Source organism: Mytilus californianus, unplaced genomic scaffold (assembly GCF_021869535.1).
Source record: "Mytilus californianus isolate M0D057914Y unplaced genomic scaffold, xbMytCali1.0.p SCAF_8, whole genome shotgun sequence".
In the NCBI taxonomy this organism is placed as follows: domain Eukaryota; kingdom Metazoa; phylum Mollusca; class Bivalvia; order Mytilida; family Mytilidae; genus Mytilus; species Mytilus californianus.
In genome coordinates this window covers 80,720,452-80,734,750 of record NW_026262734.1, presented here as the reverse complement: position 1 = coordinate 80,734,750, position 14,299 = coordinate 80,720,452, and positions in this window count along the sequence as shown.

Here is a 14,299-nt window from a genome sequence, read left to right as displayed (position 1 = left end):
TGAGGAAAAGTGATATCAGGTCAGTGACTGTATATGACATAGAATATACAGTCAACGCATTTTGACTGTTCAAATAGAACGAGTGCAGTATAAATTATTTCTATGGCCATGGACCATAAGTTTACTTATAAGTTTCTGGTAGCTTTTCTGCTAGTTTTTCTGTTAATTTGAACTTTATTCAAACTAACTGTTACTGGCTGCATGCAACATTCTCCAATTTCGTCTGTATATTTCATTTTTTTTTAAAGTAGGGATTGGGGCACTCTGAAGTATTATTTACTTACTCTTGATTTCTTATTTTCTCACCATTTTCTATTTCAATTTGTTGTCTGAGTGTTTTATTTTCTTTAAGTTTTCTCAAATTTTTTTTTGGAAATTTTTATTGTAAAGCAACATTTTGCTTATTTAATACTTGATTTTGTTCTGAAATTGTATGCCTTTCAGCTTTTTTTGTTTGGTTATCCTTTAGGCGTGGCTTGGTACTTGTGCATCCCGCGAATGTGGTTTTTGTGATGTGGTCGTTTTGTTTATTCTTATCTTTTATGCTTACTAGTGTTCTTTGTCTATATGCCATATTGTTTTTCTTTGTTGACACATGTTTGTTTTTATAGTGATTAAGATTACAACATAATGTTGACTGATGTTACCCTATTTTTGACATTTTTCCCATTATGTCTGTTTTTTTTTTTGGTTTTTTTCACGCACCATGAATGTCCTCATAATTTTCTTTTAGTTTCCTCTTCAAACATCTGTTTTCTGTTACAACGTGTTTTATATATAACCTTTTTTGCAAACGTCTATCATCACTGAAAGAACCAACATACAAAATGTATGCATCTTTCCTCCTTTCGGGAAATTTGAAAAAAAAATATTATCTAAAAAATTTGTTTTATTATCATTTTTTCAACTTTATTTAACGATTATAATTTTCTTCTTGCGCTGCTTTCGTTAAAGTCACACGTTTGTAAAATACCTTTGTCATCACTTTGCAATTGACAAATTGACCTCAATTCTCGAATAAAACCAATATAAACTTCCTTTACAACAGATTTGAATTTATTCAAAATTTCAATAGAAATACAAATTCTTTCATGAACATGTTTAAAATATTCACCACAAGACACTGCATCTACTCAAGAAGAACTTATGACACTTAGATCCATCCTGAAATTCAAGCTGTAACTATACTGAACTTGATTGTATCCGATCATCTACAAGACATGAAATAATATATATATATATATTAAGACGGACAATTCAAAAGTGACTAAAGAATAGAAATATGGTCACTACAGGTCTTCTTCCGACCGACAGAAACCCTCGCTGAAGTGGGGCGTCCGTTTGGTTATGCGGGATGTTCAAGTACGAAACCACGTCTCATCAACATATAGACGATTAATCAGATGTCTCTTGTAGTAAAAATGCCATGTTCTCTCTGCACGTTTAGAACCCTTGCGACAACTCTTTGAGGGGTCCGTAGGTAGTCTGTTACAACGCTAAATGTCTGTCCTCATTTTCCAGACCTTCATCTCTGATGGCCTCTATTGCATGACCTTCATACTGTTATCATAATTAATTTGTTCTCGTCCTAAACATGCAGACGTTAAGCAACCAACAAATAATCAATTAAACTCCAATTTTGTCATATAATCTTCTCAATCTGATATCATTGGCATTGAAAAAAAAATTAACAAAAATATCGATCTTCAACCTTATATAGATATAGGAAGATGTGATATGAGTACCAATTATACATGTATAATGAAAAATTCCAAATCTCAAACATATCTATCGAATGGAAAACAACTGTCTTCAGGATCTCATTTTCCTGAACTGGTACAGTCATTTCCTTATGTAAAAAATTGTGGATTTAACCTGGTTTGATAGTTGGGTAAAGAAAGGCACCAGTTCAACCAGGGCGAAAGATACCAGATGGACAGTCAAACTCATAAATCGAAAATAAACTGACAACGTTGGATTTGTTAGTGAATAAATCAGTTATCAACCAGAAAACCTGCAACATTCAAAGATAAAAAAAAAAGAATAAGGAATATGAGAAAAAGAAGATCTTTCAAAGTCAGAACTGTGATGTCAGGCCTACATCTACATCCACGTTACATAGATCTTAAACTCTCCATTCAATATAAAAATCAGAACGTGTAGTATGATTGGCAATGAGAGTACTATCAACCAAAGTTCAAACGAAGCGTATATAAACAATTGTAGGCAAATGCATGGCTTTTCAAAAACGAAGAAAACCCATCCCGTATAGTCGGGTAAAATAGGCCCTAACAAAAATTAGAATCAATAATGAGTAAACTAACCTCCTAGTTCATAACAAAACAATTTGCCAAAACAAATATGACAGACATGAACCAACCACAACCACTGCACTACAGTTTCATAAATTGGGACAAGCACATTAATAATGTGAATGGGTTAAAATCACATTCTGACAGCAAAAATTTCAAAAAGTTGTACGATTTGTCGATAAATACTTAGGAGGGGTAAACGTCAGTTCATACTGATTTCATTTTGAATAGTAAAGGCACACACTTTATGATGGTAATATTGTAGAGTGTATGTTGATTTACAAAGAAGAACTGCACAACAGACTTTGAATGACATTATTCTGTCAGAAATTGCTATTCCTACAAAAAGGGTGAGATGAAACACAATTCTTTATTTCAGTAATAAAACACCAGCCAAGGTGCAACTATTGAAGTATTTTAATTCTTTCTATTTAACATCACAAATAAGTGGTAACGTTAAACAAACATTTGTCACCGCACGCATTTTTTACACAAATAAACAACTCAACACTCGAATTGTATGGTATAAACAGTGACTTCTCTTTCGGTATTTCATTATATTGAAACACAGATATTCTATCATAAACAGAGAGACATGGATTGAACCAAAAAGAATGCAGTCCTAGCGGATTTTTTTTTTAAAAATGGCTACTGACGTGTATATTCAAATAAAAATAGGTGCCACTCAATCATAAATGACCATGCACACAAACGTAATGGTGTTAATATGATAAATGATGGTGTTGGTATGAAGTTTTATACTACTTTGAAAAATATGTATAGCTTATCCCAGTCTGCACTGAAGATTGCTAATGAACACTCTTTGTTTTTTTCCCAATTATTAGAGGTGTAAGACAAGGGGACAGTTTAAGTCCTACTTTGTTAAATTGGTATATTAATGATTTACATTCAATTTTTTATGAAACTTGTAACCCTCCAGTTCTTGATACTTCAAGTATCCAAACTCTCAGTTACGCAGATGATTTAGTGTTACTGTCTGAGACACACCAGGGGCATCAAAACGCGTTAGACAAACTAGATAAATATTGCACTAAATGGCAGTTGAGTGTAAATACAAACAAGACTAAAATTCTAGTTTTTCATAATATTTATAAATAATCCCCATCTCTCCTGTTCAATGATAAATTTTTGACTGAAGTTAAGGACTTTAAATTTGTAGGGAATATTATTAACTATAGGGGAAATTTTACAAAAACTACTGAAGAGCTGTCTAATAAGGGTATTACAGTTTTATTTTTATTGAGAAAATATATGTCCAATTTTAATTTTGTTCCCACTAATATGTTATGTAAATTATTTGATACACTTATAAGACCTAATTTGTCATACAACTTTGACATAAAATTTGGTTTATGGACAATTTTCAGTCAGCTTTTAGGGCATCTAATAGAGCTGCTATAAATAATACTTGTTGTGATACTCTTGCATTAGCAGAAAAATATCCTTTTTAGAAGGTTCATTCTAAATTTTATAAAGCAGTATTAGGACTGAAAAAGAAGGCCACTAGCAGAGGTGCCAGATCAGAATTAGGTAGATTTATTTTGGACTCTTATATAAAAACTCAAACACTCATGTATTATTATAGAATACACTGTAATGATATTAATCCCCTGGTTAAAGAATCTCTACAAACAAACATAAATTTGCATTCCGCAGGAATTTATTCTTGGTACTCAATTGCAGATAAAAATTATAAAGATATGAAAATAAACCCAGAAAATTACTCTTAATATTAATGTACCTTTTGAACAATCAAAAAAAGTATTAAAATGTAATATTAAAAAGTGTGTTTCAGAGGAATATGAAAAAACTACTTTAAATAAACTTTCAAAATTGGATTCCTCATCCAAACTTTGTCTTTATGGGAAATTAAAAACTAATTGTCAGTCTGAGGAATATTTAAATTGCAATAATTTTATACATAGGCAGTTACTCTCAAAATTTAGACTTAGTGATCATTCCCTAGGCATTGAATTGGGAAGGTACAGAAATATTCCAAAGCACCAAGATTATTTTTGGCCATGGCGTTGTCAGTTTATTTTCGATCTATGACAGTCGAGGCAAATAGGAAATACCATAATATTATGAAATTTCATAATTGAATTGAAATATAGGATCAGAGTGGAGTTGTCTCTCTTAGACGCTTCTTGTCAAAACGGACATGGGAGATAACAACTTTTGTCTTAAACGAAGTTGAAAGGAAGACAACTCATTATTATAATAAGTTTAGATTTAAAATAGAAATTTATAAAACAAGCTCCCATTTTCCTATGCTGCTGCTTCATTTTCTAGTTAACTCATGTATTTTGAAATACAAATAAATTGTATATAATATTTTAATCTTCAACTAAATTATGGGGAATTCATGTTTTTAAATGTTTAATTTCCTTATCCCATACGCATAAAATGTGTCAATGCATGTTTTTTTTAATCCTTTCACCCTAGTCTTATCGGTGAATTCACCATTAATGTAACAGAACAGTCTGTGTTTAATACAGGTTTTATTATTTAAGGAATGACTGTAATGTTAATTATTTCTGTCTATGACGAAATAACATCAAAGATGTTGCACACCCTGAATAACTCATGTAGCGGGTTATTGGAAAGTGTGCACCATATTTGTTATGTTATTTCGAAAAAACAGAAAAATATATTACATAGATTCTTGATAATTAAACTCAAAATTCGATTCTTTTAAGGGGTAAATCATGAAAAAAAAACGTTTCATGATGTCACGGTCACATAACAAAATTATGTCTATTAGCTGAAAGACAAAAACTTTCAGCCAATCAAAAGACGTGGTACATAGAAAAAAAATTTCCATAAAAGAATTAAATATTTGCATTGTTAAAGCATTTTTTTTTTTCTTCGAAAAATAAATATTGATTTTTCTATTTTTTTTCTTACTTGAGAAAATATTACTATGTCATTTGTGAAATAATGTTTTGGGTTATTCTATCTTTATTTTATTATTTTAACTGCAGCATTTGATTGTTGATGAAATGATGTTATTTGCGATCATATCTTCATCGACAATTATACAGATAAATATCTACAGTATATTTTAAAAAGGCTTTCTCGTCGTCTTTCCAGTGTTATATAGTATTGATTGATTGATTGTTGGTTGCTTAACATCCAGTGGCAAATATTTCATGCATATTCAAGACGAGAACAAATTAACAATAAAAACAATAGGTAGGTCCTGTAATAGAGGCCGTCCGGGATGAAGGTCGGGGAAATTTAAACTGCCACTGGAAAATGAGGGAAAATTGGATAGGGACAGAAATTTTGCCTTGCAACAGGCCACCTACGGACCCCTCCAAGAGTTGTTGCAAGGGTTCTTAACGTACAGAGAGCGTGACACCCTCTCTATGCGAGGCATCGATGCCCATTCTGACTGGACGTGGCTGTGTACTTGTTACATTCCGCACAGCCAAAACATGCATTGACACATTTTTATATAATATAATACCCCCCAAGGGTGACTGGGGAATAGAAGTATGGTCACCATTGGTCTTCCTCCGACCGGCAGTAAAACCCGTGCTAAAGTGGGGCGTCCGTTTGGCTGTGCGGGATGTACAAATTTGCAGCCACGTCCGGTCAGAATGGGGACGTTAAATCCGATGCCTCGTGTAAAGAGAGTGCCACGCTCTTTGCACGTTAAGAACCCTTGCAACAACTCTTTGAGGGGTCCGTAGGTGACCTGTTGCAAGGCTAAATTTCTGTCCTTATCCAATATACCCTCATTTCCCGTGGCAGTCTAAATTTCTCCGACCTTAATCCCTTAATTTATTACAGAACCTACCTATTGTATTTATTGTGAACTTGTTCTCGTCCTGAATATGCATGAAATATTTGCCACTGGACGTTAAGCAACCAACAATCAATCAATATAATATAATATTTTGATACCAAGATATATCATGTTTCTATTTAGTTTATATCTAGTCTTGAACAATCAATTCATCACCCTAAATATTTCCCACTGGACATTAAGAAATAAATATCCATCAATCACTGAAACTTAGTGACTTTAGGAAGAATAAATAGAAGCCGAATGCCTAAGTTGAACTTTAAAATTAAAAAAATTAACAGAAAATAGTTACAATCGATGTTCAATGATTTAATGTTATTTAACACAATAAATATATATATAGCATGTCTGAAAAATCGAGAAATTTACATTTAGGAATTTATTAATTTGGGTTCGAACTACGGGTATAATTATGCCCAATGAGTAGATATAGCAGACTTGACTAAACATTATTTTAAGTCGGGGGTAATGCACAAGAAAGAAGCAATTAAATTTTTTTAACGTTTTTATCAGTCTACGACATAGCAAATCATGCATGTAGAGGTCAATTGCGAATTTATGTACAGTTTATATATTCTGAAAACAAATTATAGACTGCAAATTATGCAAAACCACAGAAACATGTTTCTAAAAAACACTGTAAAATCTGTTAGAAATCTAACAACGGGAGAATAACAATCGAGTTCCATACAGAAAACTGATAACTATGACAATAATTATTACGTTCTGTCAATAGCCTGTGTACAAATCAACATGAAATTTTATATGCCATTGATGCGGATCTGACATTACAAAACTGACAATCTACACAGTTGAAAAATTATTCTTTGCATCATAGCAAAATACTGATCCCAACATGGTGGACATTGGCTATCCGACCAAGGAAAAAGATACACTAACCACTTATAAAAACAAAATAAATATTAAGAAATAAAAAGAACTGAGGCTTGCTTCTTGTTTTTTCATTCACAAATGATTATGTAAATGTAACAGCAATGCCCATAATAGTTCATGCATACGTTAGTATACAGAAATTCTTATAAGATGAAATTTGTAGAATTATGGGTGGAAGTCAACTAATTGCAACAAGGAATATTTAAACATTCCATTCTTTTTATAGCACACGCTCATGAAGACATAAACACATTTTGCAAATATAACCAATTGTTATTAGGGAAAATCTGTACTCAGCATAAATTGATCGGAGACAATTTGTTCACTACGTTCCATTTAAATTGCAAACTATTTGTACATTTGAATGCATATTATGTCCATATTTCTACATGCATTTGTCAGATATTTCCATAAGAAAAAAAATCATAAAATGATTTTAAACTTTTGCTTAAGGTAACGCAGGTTTAAATTTAAAAGTATTGACTAAACTCGGTTACATCAGTTAATAACAGAGAATAAGGAAGGTCATGATGTCTCTTCAAGGCAACCCAACCTCAGGATATCACTTAATGATGACTTCTGACCAGGCAAAATACATTATCCTAATCAAAGTGATATTTCAAGCTACTTACAATAAAAAAAAAATCAGAACAAGATCTGAGAAAATCAGTACTGCTATTGTGGTGGGATGGATGGATAGGGGGTAATTTTCTGTTGATTACATGGCATCATTTGAATCAGACTCGGGGGGGGGGGGGTACTTACATGTACTATGCAATGGTTGGTAGGGATGAGCCGCTGGGATAGATCACGATTTCGTGCTCCATGATATATGAAAAAGGATGAGGAAATCAGATTAAAAATATCAATAGATTGATATTATCACTTGCTTGATAATATCATAAATATCTGAAACTTATCAGTATTTAATTTCGATGCGGTTACACCACAGTCGTAAATGCATCAGCTATTTGTCAAACCAATTAATCTCTATTTATTTCAATGTGGTATTTCCACTGATGCTAGTTATAGATGCTATAAATCTGACCATTTTGACATGTGCACCTAATTAACATTCAAAGGTTTGTACACATGAAACATGATAACAATTATTAAAAGAAATTCCATAATGTCACACAGCTTCCTTCAAGAGGGAACGGCAATGTAATATTTTATCAGCTCTTCATTATATAATATAAAACACAGTGAAAGTGTAACTCTCTGGGTGTGTAACTACATTTATCTGACCAAACATATTTTATTGTCTATTGAAACTGAAATTTCTCCATAATGAAAGATATAAAAGGGGCAAATAGATTAAACTGTATAAGATGTGACAAATTTATTGGAAAAGCAAGGTGTGATTATTTCACAATTGCGTTGCTTCCTAACATAAACACGATGATGAGCGGGACCAAACAAATCTCTTTACTAATGTACCAGAAGATATCCAAATACATCTATAGTTCTGTTTTTGATAATTGATCTATGACCAGGTATATATTTTTGACAAACAAAATATATGAAAAGGGTTGGGTACTGGATATGTCTCAGCTGCTCACCCCTACCAAAAAAGATTGAGGTGACACAATATTAAAAGAGTATTCCAACAAGAAGGAAAATAAACGACGAATGCGTATGAACAAGGGACCCATATCTTATTCGTCCTTCATATGCATATGGTGGTTCGGCAACACAATGAAGTAAACATGTCAAGGAGTTGAATACATTAACCTTTGCGGAAATAGTCACATGATATAAATCATATTACAATTTATAATGTGAAATGTAAATAATTCAGAATACAATTTTCTTCGGTTCACATCTGTGTTTGTTGGTTATCTTATCTAAGGGCACCTGCTGGGAGAGATGTACTTCCTGATCATTTAACAAATCATATAGTTAACCAGTGACACAGTTCCAGGCTTACTGTTAGTGCAGTTTGAATAGTATAATATACTACATTGGAAAAGATTGAAAGAAATAAGATTTGAAGATATACATGAATTGCATAAAATGTCTCGTAGGGTTTTTATTTGAAATGTAAATACCGTGCATTTTTCAAAGTATCAATTTGTCCACAAATAATGTTTATCAGTGTTTATATAGTTTGCAGATTAAATAAATAAGTATCACCACTAGTATAACATAAAATATTCAAATACACGTATAAAGCATAGCTAGCATGAATTAATAATAATAATCGATCAATGAAATCATAGATTTGAAGATAATATATCAATGCGACTGCAGACCAACAAATCGAACAACACAATACAATATAACGTAAAATAGAGTTTTAACACCATCCAATAAGAAGTTTCAATAGATTTGGAAAGATTAGATAAATGCCCATCTAATATTTCCTGCTGAAGATTTAAAAAAGCACAATATAACTTTACTACTCATTATCCTGATCTTAACTTGACTTCAAAAAACCATACGTGTCAAGGAAGACGTATCAAAACACTGTTCCTTAATACCAATTACATGTATGCACTTAATCTCATTTTTTAGTCACCACTCAATTTGTTAATGAAGGAAAACGTGTTCCTCATCATTTAATTATTTTACAAACTTTACCATCTCTCTCGTGCCTATGTTCTTCTGGATTTTTTGTTAAACCTATTGACAATAAACAAACAAAGGCGCCATTTCCTTTAAACGTTTCTTAAGCTGCCTAAATTTAACTATTTTCCATCCATGTACTACATATGTGTTAAAACACTTTGACCGTATATGTATACAACTTATACAGTCATTTATGATTTGGTTAATACAGTTTATTTTGACTGATTTCGATTTACAATATGAAAATAAGAAGATATGGTATGATACATATACCAAGTGACGTAGAAGTTACAACTATAGGTTACCGTAAGGCCTTCAATAATGAGCAAAACCAATAGTGCATACTAAGTTACACATTGCCCCGAAACGACTAATATAAAACAGTTCAAACGAGAAAACTAACGGCCTTAAGTTGGGGTCACACATTCACGATTTTTACTGCCGTCCTTGACAGAACCATTCCCGATTAAGATTTGTCAAACGTCTGATCAAGATTCTGGGCATCAGGGCTGAAAATTGAAACTTTAATTAAAATTTGTAAAAACATTTTTTGAATCACAACAATCAGATATTGTTAAGGAAGCGTCCAAGTTCGGCCGTTCCCAGCCGAATTTGTCCTGATTATACGGTTTTAAATCCAAAATTAATCCGATTTGTATCTCTCACATGGTAAAGAACGACATAATATGTCCCGATAGCATCCCGATTATACCGAATGAGACCCGACAGAGTTCAGAGAGTGACAAGACAGTGAACCGACGCTGACGGAAGATATATATCCGTGGGTATTATTGCCGAATTTCGTGAGGGCCTTCCGATGTATTGCTATCGCCTAGATTTCCGTTACGTAACTTTCGTTTTGGGTTTGTAACAGATCTATAAACATGATAAATACGCGGATATTAACGAGTGCAAAATAACATTCCTTATCGTTTGTTATAAAAACATCTCTTCAATGAATGCTGATAAAAATATTTTTGTTTAGAACATAAATTAATAATATGAAAATGTTTTGTCGTTAGATATATATATATATATATAAGTAAAAAATCATTGATAATATCTATGCAAACGTACCGAAAAATGTGTTAAAGCATGCGGAAGAATGTCTCAAGAACGTTTTGCGACAATCCCGGCAAGGACCGGTAACTCTGCATGGAAGATTATTTTTGCGGGAAAATATGAATGCCTACTCATATCCAATCTTTTAGAAATATCGAATTTTTACAGAAGAGTGTCCACCATGCACTTGCACTGCACTATTATTAGAATAGTAGAATAGAATGATATACAAATGGATGAAAATAATATATACATGTAACAGTTATATTAATATAATATATAAAAACAAACCAGTGTATACTGATTTGTATCCAATGTAATAGTTATTACGGTGTCGGTGAGGTTGAATTTCCTGTCATTTATTCATCATCCACGCACGAACTTGTCTCAGAAAAAAAAAATCTCTGTACATTAACCTCAGTTTCAGGTATAGAGATGTGATTTTTTTCTGTGACAAGTGATTTTGACCATCCAAAAGAACTTGCGGTCATCCGATGTTCAGTACTTCAGTACTTTGATTGGAAAAGTTTCATTGTAATTAAACATGACCCCTAGGTATGAATTTGAATCCACTGTTTCTATAATTTGATCATTAATCTTAAATGCATTTACAATTCTTTTTTTTTTTTACTAAAAACCACTACCTTTGTTTTACCAATGTTAACTTTTAGTTTCCATATATAAAAATATTTCTCAAATGATTCCAATGCTTTTTGTAAGCCTTCAGGCATTTCAGACATGACGACAGTGTCGTCAGCATACACTATCAAGAACAGATTGATATAAAGCAACATTTTTTCTAAGCATTAATCTGAGATATTTCTAGACAGTCTACATTATTATCCACAAAAAAAATCTTCTAGGTCGTTCAGATAAATTGAAAACAAAAATGGTGACAAATTTTCTCCTTGTCTTACACCAATCTCGCAGTTGAATATGTCCAAGTACTCTTTACCAAGCAGGCTGAAACCCAGTTGAAATTAAACAAAAGAAATGGAACTCTTTGTTAAAGAAGGTTAAAAAGCAAAATAGGTATATTTTAATTGTTTACATCTGTTTCTATGGGCTTTAAAATTTTAATAAAGATGCATAATTTAGGATTTTATGCATCTTACATACGTTTTTTTTTGCATGAATTATAGTATGGTGCTTCGAGATATTTGTAAACTTTTAAATAATAGACAAATTTTCACAAAACAGTCGATTGTGGTATGTGCAAATACAATCTGCCCTTCCACGAAATATTTAATAAGAATTATGTTTAATATTTTTGAACTTTCGAAATTCCCCCTGACAACCGATCAGATTTTAGTTTTTAGTTGATCAGATGCATAAAAGGGCATTAAATGATGCTTAAGAGCTAGTAGATACATTTATCTTTTAAAATACAACTTGCATATAAGGATCGTAATTATGCTATGTGGATATATTTATTGGTTTTCAAGAGCTAAATTGACAGCGCGTCATCACTACAATGGCTTCCGATTTTACATTTATAAAAAATATGTAGCGTAATGGGGAGATACTTTTGACGAAGTAGAATCCTGACTGCAAGTTTGACTCGTGTCTTAAAAGTTTGGTACATATTAAACCCCGTATAATCCCGATACAGATGAATCCGGACGTTGACGCGTTTGAATCGAACACACCGTGTACCACTGAGTTCAAACATATACTTTTAAAGAAAATCCAATATCTTTTCTTCGGATATTTTGCTCCAATATATTCTTTGCCATAATACTCATTACTTACTACAAGGTTTTTCAAATATGTGATATTTTTATAGGCAAACATTTAAAAACGCACGACAATGCCACTGATAAAAGCATGTTTGGTATTTTTAAATATTCAAAACTTAATGTTTCTCGTGCCTCATAGTTTTTAAAACATACATTTTTGAAAATTTCATTGTTTAAAATTAACAAACTTATAAAGATCGTAGGTTTGTGTGGTATCTAGAAACCAAAAAATACACGTTTTAAAAGAGGGGCGAAAGATACCAGAGGAACAGTCAAACTTATAAATCGAAAATAAACTGACAATGCTATGGCTTAAAATGAAAAAGACAAACAGACAAATAATAGTACAAAAGAAACAACATAGAAACCTAAAGACTGAGCAACACGAACCCCACCAAAAACTAGGAGTGATCTCAGGTGCTCCGGAAGTGTAAGCATTTAAAGTGTCTTTATTTTCATGTTGTGTACGGTTCGTTATCATTACACTTTTTTATTCTGTACGCTTCGTTGCGACAATATTGTATTTGTCAATGAATTTTGCATGTAATAAAGTATGCTTTGATATGATTTTAACCAATAAACTTGTTGAAAAAAAAAAAAAATTACCATCATAACATGCAGACAGCAACCTATAATATCTGTTATATTGTCGAAACACTCTTGGAGATATTTTGTACATGTAAAAACATTCATTATCTATAAACGAAAGTGTAAATTGGTAGGAAAATACAATAACTCGACAATGCAAATATCACTTGCTGAGCATACGGATACACACGTCCGATTTCAAATTTGATAGCATTTTTAAAAGCATTTACCATACAACATTCTAGGTGCGGTTACACCACTGTCCCAGGTTAGGGGGTAGGGGGCTTACATGTTTAACCCCGCCACATTCTGTATATGCCTGTCCCAAGTCAGGAGCGTGTAATGCAGTGGTTATATATTTGTTTTTCGTTCATTATTTTGTGAATAAGTTAGGCCGTTAGTTTTCTCATTTGAATTGTTTTACATTTGTCATCTCGGGGCCTTTTATAGCTGACTATGCAGTATGGGCTTTCCTCATTGTTGAAGGCCGTACTGTGACCTATAGTTGTTCATTTCTGTGTCGTTTGGTCTTTTGTGAAGCCGAGTTGTCTCACTGGCTATCATACCACATCTTTTTTTTTATAAAGACAGCAATCAAAAACAATCAATGGATTATAGACTCTTGGCCTGAATCTCAAAGACGGATCCAAGGGGGTCATGGAATATAATAGAGTTACCGTAAGGCTTAAGAATATGTTTATGCAACGAACATGTAATACAGTTTCTTTAATGTGGAGATGTAAAAATGATAAAAAGTAAAATCACAAAAATACAGAACTCCGAGGAAAATTCAAATCGGAAAGTCCCTAATCAAATGGCAACATCAAAAGCTCAAACACATCAAACAAATGAACAATAACTGTCATATTCCTGACTTAGTAAAGGCATTTTCTTATGTAGAAAATGGTGGATTAAACCTGGTTTAATAGCTAGCTAAAACTCACTTGTATGACAGTCGTATAAATTCCATCACATTGACAACGATGTGTGAACAAAACAAACAGACATAATAGGTAAAAATGTCAAAAATAAAAGAGCCACGTCACATGCAAGAAATAAACACAAAAAGGCACACAGACAAAGCACATAAGCAAAACCAAAAGACAAGTGTACAGAATTTATCATAGAACAATAACACAATGACGGGATGTATAAGTACAGTGACACGTCATATGTAACAAAGAAACACAAAAAGGCATACAGAAATAACATTATAGCTTAAATGAAAGACAAGAATACAAAAATTATCATAGAACAATAACACAATGACGGGATGTATAAGTACAGAGCCACGTAAA